Source organism: Harmonia axyridis, chromosome X, assembly GCF_914767665.1.
Source record: "Harmonia axyridis chromosome X, icHarAxyr1.1, whole genome shotgun sequence".
Lineage (NCBI taxonomy): Eukaryota > Metazoa > Arthropoda > Insecta > Coleoptera > Coccinellidae > Harmonia > Harmonia axyridis.
The window spans coordinates 34,732,406-34,739,905 of record NC_059508.1 but is presented as its reverse complement, the minus strand read 5'-3'; the positions used below and the strand labels follow the sequence as shown (position 1 = coordinate 34,739,905).

General features: G+C 41.7%; 1 non-coding gene and 1 pseudogene across 1 annotated transcript; one reads left to right on the top strand and one right to left on the bottom strand.

Annotated features, from left to right (window-relative positions):
- Nucleotides 1-988, bottom strand: part of LOC123688253 — a 3,761-nt pseudogene extending 2,773 nt beyond the window's left edge.
- An 899-nt stretch (nt 989-1,887) lies between these two features.
- LOC123688286 lies at nt 1,888-2,006 on the top strand. Its single transcript, XR_006749815.1, has one exon. It is a non-coding gene; the product is annotated as a 5S ribosomal RNA (ribosomal RNA).
- Nucleotides 2,007-7,500: the final 5,494 nt, after the last annotated feature.

Here is a 7,500-nt window from a genome sequence, read left to right as displayed (position 1 = left end):
GAGCGCCAGCTATCCTGAGGGAAACTTCGGAGGGAACCAGCTACTAGATGGTTCGATTAGTCTTTCGCCCCTATACCCAGTTCCGACGATCGATTTGCACGTCAGAATCGCTACGGACCTCCATCAGGGTTTCCCCTGACTTCGTCCTGACCAGGCATAGTTCACCATCTTTCGGGTCCCAGCGTGTACGCTCTTGGTGCGCCTCCTCTCGCAATGAGAATGAGGCGCCCCGGGAATGCGGGTCAGTCATGGAGACCGACCATCTTCCCTTAGTTCACATAAAGTGAACCGTTACTTTCATTGCGCCTTTAGGTTTAGTGATTCCCAATGACTCGCGCACACGCTAGACTCCTTGGTCCGTGTTTCAAGACGGGTCCTGAAAGTACCCAAAGCAATAGCGTCGCTGATCGGCGTTTCAAGAGGTCTGTCCAAGAACACCGCGGCGAACAGTCGCAAACGGACGGAATCGGCACTAGGTCCGATCGCCATCACAATTCACATACTTGCCACGGGCCGGACGCGAACTAAGTCGCGGCCTCCCGCATCGGTATGATCGAGTTTACGTTCTGCATCGGTGTGATCTAGTTTACGTTGTGCATCGGTAAGATCGAGATTACGTGAAGCATCGGTATGATCGAGTTTACGTTCTGCATCGGTCTGGACTCTGAGATATATTTTCGACGTGAAAATGTTCCGATACAACTTTTGAACCAGGATAGTTAGAGAGATGATTTTTTCTGGGATGTACGTTGATTGGGGAATGGATTGTGGAAAATAACTTGCCATGACCGAGGTGTTCTCGAATTTTTTTTTTTTTTCGAAAAATATTTTCTGATTTTGGATTTCACTCAAATTTGATTTCGTTGCCTTCTAATGTGTTCTAAAAGAGTAAATCAGTAATCAGAATCGAAAAATATTTTTCGGATTTTTTTTTTTTTGAAAAAAAATTTTCTGATTTTGGAATTTCCTCAAATTTGATTTGGTTGCCTTCTAATGTGTTTTTAAAGCGTAAATCAGTAATCAGAATCAATATTCATTGTCGACTTTAATTTTTATAAGGAAAAATGTTCACGTCCTTAAACGCCTCCCCATCATTAGCCCGAGTCCAAGTCGATGTCAGTCCCGAGCGGACGGTGTCAGATACTACCTATCGCCCCGGTCTGGACTTGGCGAGGTATTTCGACGTGAAATGTTCCGATACAACTTTTGAACCAGGATAGTTAGAGAGATGATTTCTTCTATGTTGTACGTTGATTGTGGAATGGATTGTGGGAAATAACTTGCCATGACCCAGGTGTTCTTGAATTTTTTTTTTTTTTGAAAAAAATTTTCTGATCTTGAAATTTCCTCAAATCTGATTGCGTTGCCTTCTAATGTGTACTAAAAGAGTAAATCAGTAATCAGAATCAATATTCATTGTCGACTTTAATTTTTATAAGGAAAAATGTTCACGTCCTTAAACGCCTCTCCATCGTTACCCCGACTCCAAGACGATGTTAGACCGGAGCGGACGGTGTCAAATGCGACCGATCTCCCCGGTCTGGACTTAGCGAGATATTCCGACGTGAAATGTTCCGATACAAAAATTTAACTGTGATAGTTAGAGAGATGGTTCCTTTTGTGATGTACGTTGATTGTGTAATAGAATATGGAAATAAACTTGAGATGACCGAGGTCTTCTGGGATTTTTTTTTTTTTTCGAAAAATATTTTTCGATTTCGGAAATCCCTCAAATTTCATTGAGATATGTCCTAATGTGTTCTTAAAACTTAAATCAACAATCAGAATTAATATCCAAAAGTTATTTCATTTTTTATAAGGAAAAACGTTCACGTCCTTTCCGCTCCCAAAAAGTGAGATATCATAGAAAATATCGCTATATTTGTTGTTTACGGCCATACCACGCTGAAATTGCCAGTTCTCGTCAGAACACTGAAGCCAAGCAGCGTCGGGCGCGGTTAGTACTTGGATGGGTGACCGCTTGGGAACACCGCGTGCTGTAAGCTTTTTTTTTACGTTCTGCATCGGTCTGCCGAGATAACGTGGTGCATCGGTATGATCGAGTTTACGTTCTGCATCGGTAAGATCGAGATTACGTGATGCATCGGTAAGATTGAGATTACGTGGTGCATCGGTAAGATCGAGTTTACGTGGTGCATCGGTAAGATCCAATTCACGTTCTGCATCGGTAAGATCCAGTTCACGTGGTGCATCGGTAAGATCGAGATTACGTGGTGCATCGGTAAGATCGAGTTTACGTGGTGCATCGGTAAGATCCAATTCACGTTCTGCATCGGTAAGATCCAGTTCACGTGGTGCATCGGTAAGATTGAGATTACGTGGTGCATCGGTAAGATCGAGTTTACGTGGTGCATCGGTAAGATCCAATTCACGTTCTGCATCGGTAAGATCCAGTTCACGTGGTGCATCGGTAAGATCGAGATTACGTGGTGCATCGGTAAGATCGAGTTTACGTGGTGCATCGGTAAGATCCAATTCACGTTCTGCATCGGTAAGATCCAGTTCACGTGGTGCATCGGTAAGATCGAGATTACGTGGTGCATCGGTAAGATCGAGTTTACGTGGTGCATCGGTAAGATCCAATTCACGTTCTGCATCGGTAAGATCCAGTTCACGTGGTGCATCGGTAAGATTGAGATTACGTGGTGCATCGGTAAGATCCAGTTCACGTGGTGCATCGGTAAGATGGAGATTACGTGGTGCATCGGTAAGATCGAGATTACGTGGTGCATCGGTAAGATCTACTTTACGTTCTGCATCGGTCTGCCCTTGTTTACGTGGTGCATCGGTAAGATCGAGATTACGTGAAGCATCGGTATGATCGAGTTTACGTTCTGCATCGGTCTGCCCGATATTACGTGGTGCATCGGTCTGCCCTAGTTTACGTGGTGCATCGGTTTGGACTTAGAGATATATTTTCGACGTGAAAATGTTCCGATACAACTTTTGAACCAGGATAGTTAGAGAGATGATTTTTTCTGGGATGTACGTGGATCGGGGAATGGATTGTGGGAAATAACTTGCCATGACCGAGGTGTCCTCGAATTTTTTTTTTTTTCGAAAAAAATTTTCTGATTGTGGAATTTTCTCAAATTTGATTTGGTTGCCTCCTAATGTGTTCTAAAAGAGTAAATCAGTAATCGGAATCGAAAAATATTTTTCGGATTTTTTTTTTTTTCGAAAAAAATTTTCTGATCGTGGAATTTCCTCAAATTCGATTTGGTTGCCTTCTAATGTGTTTTTAAAGCGTAAATCAGTAATCAGAATCAATATTCATTGTCGACTTTAATTTTTATAAGGAAAAATGTTCACGTCCTTAAACGCCTCCCCATCATCAGCCCGAGTCCAAGTCGATGTCAGTCCCGAGCGGACGGTGTCAGATACTACCTATCGCCGAGGTCTGGACTTGGCGAGATATTACGACGTGAAATGTTCCGATACAACTTTTGAACCAGGATAGTTAGAGAGATGATTTCTTCTATGTTGTACGTTGATTGTGGAATGAAATACGGAAAATAACTCGCCATGACCGAGGTGATTACGATTTTTTTTTTTTTTCGAAAAAAATTTTCTGATCGTGGAATTTTCTCAAATTTGATTTGGTTGCCTCCTTATATGTTCTAGTAGCGATAATCAACAATCAGAATCAAAATCCATGGTCGGGTTTGATTTTTATAAGGAAAAATGTTCACGTCCTTTTTTACAACCCCGACTCATTGACGATGTTAGAACCGAGCCGGCGGTGTCAGATACGACCGATCGCCCCGGTCCCGATCGTCATTTACGTTGTGCATCGGTCTGCCCGAGATTACGTGGTGCATCGGTATGATCGAGTTTACGTGGTGCATCGGTAAGATCCAATTCACGTTCTGCATCGGTAAGATCCAATTCACGTTCTGCATCGGTAAGATCCAGTTCACGTGGTGCATCGGTAAGATGGAGATTACGTGGTGCATCGGTAAGATCGAGATTACGTGGTGCATCGGTAAGATCTACTTTACGTTCTGCATCGGTCTGCCCTTGTTTACGTGGTGCATCGGTAAGATCGAGATTACGTGAAGCATCGGTATGATCGAGTTTACGTTCTGCATCGGTCTGCCCGATATTACGTGGTGCATCGGTCTGCCCTAGTTTACGTGGTGCATCGGTTTGGACTTAGAGATATATTTTCGACGTGAAAATGTTCCGATACAACTTTTGAACCAGGATAGTTAGAGAGATGATTTTTTCTGGGATGTACGTGGATCGGGGAATGGATTGTGGGAAATAACTTGCCATGACCGAGGTGTCCTCGAATTTTTTTTTTTTTCGAAAAAAATTTTCTGATTGTGGAATTTTCTCAAATTTGATTTGGTTGCCTCCTAATGTGTTCTAAAAGAGTAAATCAGTAATCGGAATCGAAAAATATTTTTCGGATTTTTTTTTTTTTTCGAAAAAAATTTTCTGATCGTGGAATTTCCTCAAATTCGATTTGGTTGCCTTCTAATGTGTTTTTAAAGCGTAAATCAGTAATCAGAATCAATATTCATTGTCGACTTTAATTTTTATAAGGAAAAATGTTCACGTCCTTAAACGCCTCCCCATCATCAGCCCGAGTCCAAGTCGATGTCAGTCCCGAGCGGACGGTGTCAGATACTACCTATCGCCGAGGTCTGGACTTGGCGAGATATTACGACGTGAAATGTTCCGATACAACTTTTGAACCAGGATAGTTAGAGAGATGATTTCTTCTATGTTGTACGTTGATTGTGGAATGAAATACGGAAAATAACTCGCCATGACCGAGGTGATTACGATTTTTTTTTTTTTTCGAAAAAAATTTTCTGATCGTGGAATTTTCTCAAATTTGATTTGGTTGCCTCCTTATATGTTCTAGTAGCGATAATCAACAATCAGAATCAAAATCCATGGTCGGGTTTGATTTTTATAAGGAAAAATGTTCACGTCCTTTTTTACAACCCCGACTCATTGACGATGTTAGAACCGAGCCGGCGGTGTCAGATACGACCGATCGCCCCGGTCCCGATCGTCATTTACGTTGTGCATCGGTCTGCCCGAGATTACGTGGTGCATCGGTATGATCGAGTTTACGTGGTGCATCGGTAAGATCCAATTCACGTTCTGCATCGGTAAGATCCAATTCACGTTCTGCATCGGTAAGATCCAGTTCACGTGGTGCATCGGTAAGATGGAGATTACGTGGTGCATCGGTAAGATCGAGATTACGTGGTGCATCGGTAAGATCTACTTTACGTTCTGCATCGGTCTGCCCTTGTTTACGTGGTGCATCGGTAAGATCGAGATTACGTGAAGCATCGGTATGATCGAGTTTACGTTCTGCATCGGTCTGCCCGATATTACGTGGTGCATCGGTCTGCCCTAGTTTACGTGGTGCATCGGTTTGGACTTAGAGATATATTTTCGACGTGAAAATGTTCCGATACAACTTTTGAACCAGGATAGTTAGAGAGATGATTTTTTCTGGGATGTACGTGGATCGGGGAATGGATTGTGGGAAATAACTTGCCATGACCGAGGTGTCCTCGAATTTTTTTTTTTTTCGAAAAAAATTTTCTGATTGTGGAATTTTCTCAAATTTGATTTGGTTGCCTCCTAATGTGTTCTAAAAGAGTAAATCAGTAATCGGAATCGAAAAATATTTTTCGGATTTTTTTTTTTTTCGAAAAAAATTTTCTGATCGTGGAATTTCCTCAAATTCGATTTGGTTGCCTTCTAATGTGTTTTTAAAGCGTAAATCAGTAATCAGAATCAATATTCATTGTCGACTTTAATTTTTATAAGGAAAAATGTTCACGTCCTTAAACGCCTCCCCATCATCAGCCCGAGTCCAAGTCGATGTCAGTCCCGAGCGGACGGTGTCAGATACTACCTATCGCCGAGGTCTGGACTTGGCGAGATATTACGACGTGAAATGTTCCGATACAACTTTTGAACCAGGATAGTTAGAGAGATGATTTCTTCTATGTTGTACGTTGATTGTGGAATGAAATACGGAAAATAACTCGCCATGACCGAGGTGATTACGATTTTTTTTTTTTTTCGAAAAAAATTTTCTGATCGTGGAATTTTCTCAAATTTGATTTGGTTGCCTCCTTATATGTTCTAGTAGCGATAATCAACAATCAGAATCAAAATCCATGGTCGGGTTTGATTTTTATAAGGAAAAATGTTCACGTCCTTTTTTACAACCCCGACTCATTGACGATGTTAGAACCGAGCCGGCGGTGTCAGATACGACCGATCGCCCCGGTCCCGATCGTCATTTACGTTGTGCATCGGTCTGCCCGAGATTACGTGGTGCATCGGTATGATCGAGTTTACGTGGTGCATCGGTAAGATCCAATTCACGTTCTGCATCGGTAAGATCCAATTCACGTTCTGCATCGGTAAGATCCAGTTCACGTGGTGCATCGGTAAGATGGAGATTACGTGGTGCATCGGTAAGATCGAGATTACGTGGTGCATCGGTAAGATCTACTTTACGTTCTGCATCGGTCTGCCCTTGTTTACGTGGTGCATCGGTAAGATCGAGATTACGTGAAGCATCGGTATGATCGAGTTTACGTTCTGCATCGGTCTGCCCGATATTACGTGGTGCATCGGTCTGCCCTAGTTTACGTGGTGCATCGGTTTGGACTTAGAGATATATTTTCGACGTGAAAATGTTCCGATACAACTTTTGAACCAGGATAGTTAGAGAGATGATTTTTTCTGGGATGTACGTGGATCGGGGAATGGATTGTGGGAAATAACTTGCCATGACCGAGGTGTCCTCGAATTTTTTTTTTTTTCGAAAAAAATTTTCTGATTGTGGAATTTTCTCAAATTTGATTTGGTTGCCTCCTAATGTGTTCTAAAAGAGTAAATCAGTAATCGGAATCGAAAAATATTTTTCGGATTTTTTTTTTTTTCGAAAAAAATTTTCTGATCGTGGAATTTCCTCAAATTCGATTTGGTTGCCTTCTAATGTGTTTTTAAAGCGTAAATCAGTAATCAGAATCAATATTCATTGTCGACTTTAATTTTTATAAGGAAAAATGTTCACGTCCTTAAACGCCTCCCCATCATCAGCCCGAGTCCAAGTCGATGTCAGTCCCGAGCGGACGGTGTCAGATACTACCTATCGCCGAGGTCTGGACTTGGCGAGATATTACGACGTGAAATGTTCCGATACAACTTTTGAACCAGGATAGTTAGAGAGATGATTTCTTCTATGTTGTACGTTGATTGTGGAATGAAATACGGAAAATAACTCGCCATGACCGAGGTGATTACGATTTTTTTTTTTTTTCGAAAAAAAATTTTCTGATCGTGGAATTTTCTCAAATTTGATTTGGTTGCCTCCTTATATGTTCTAGTAGCGATAATCAACAATCAGAATCAAAATCCATGGTCGGGTTTGATTTTTATAAGGAAAAATGTTCACGTCCTTTTTTACAACCCCGACTCATTGACGAT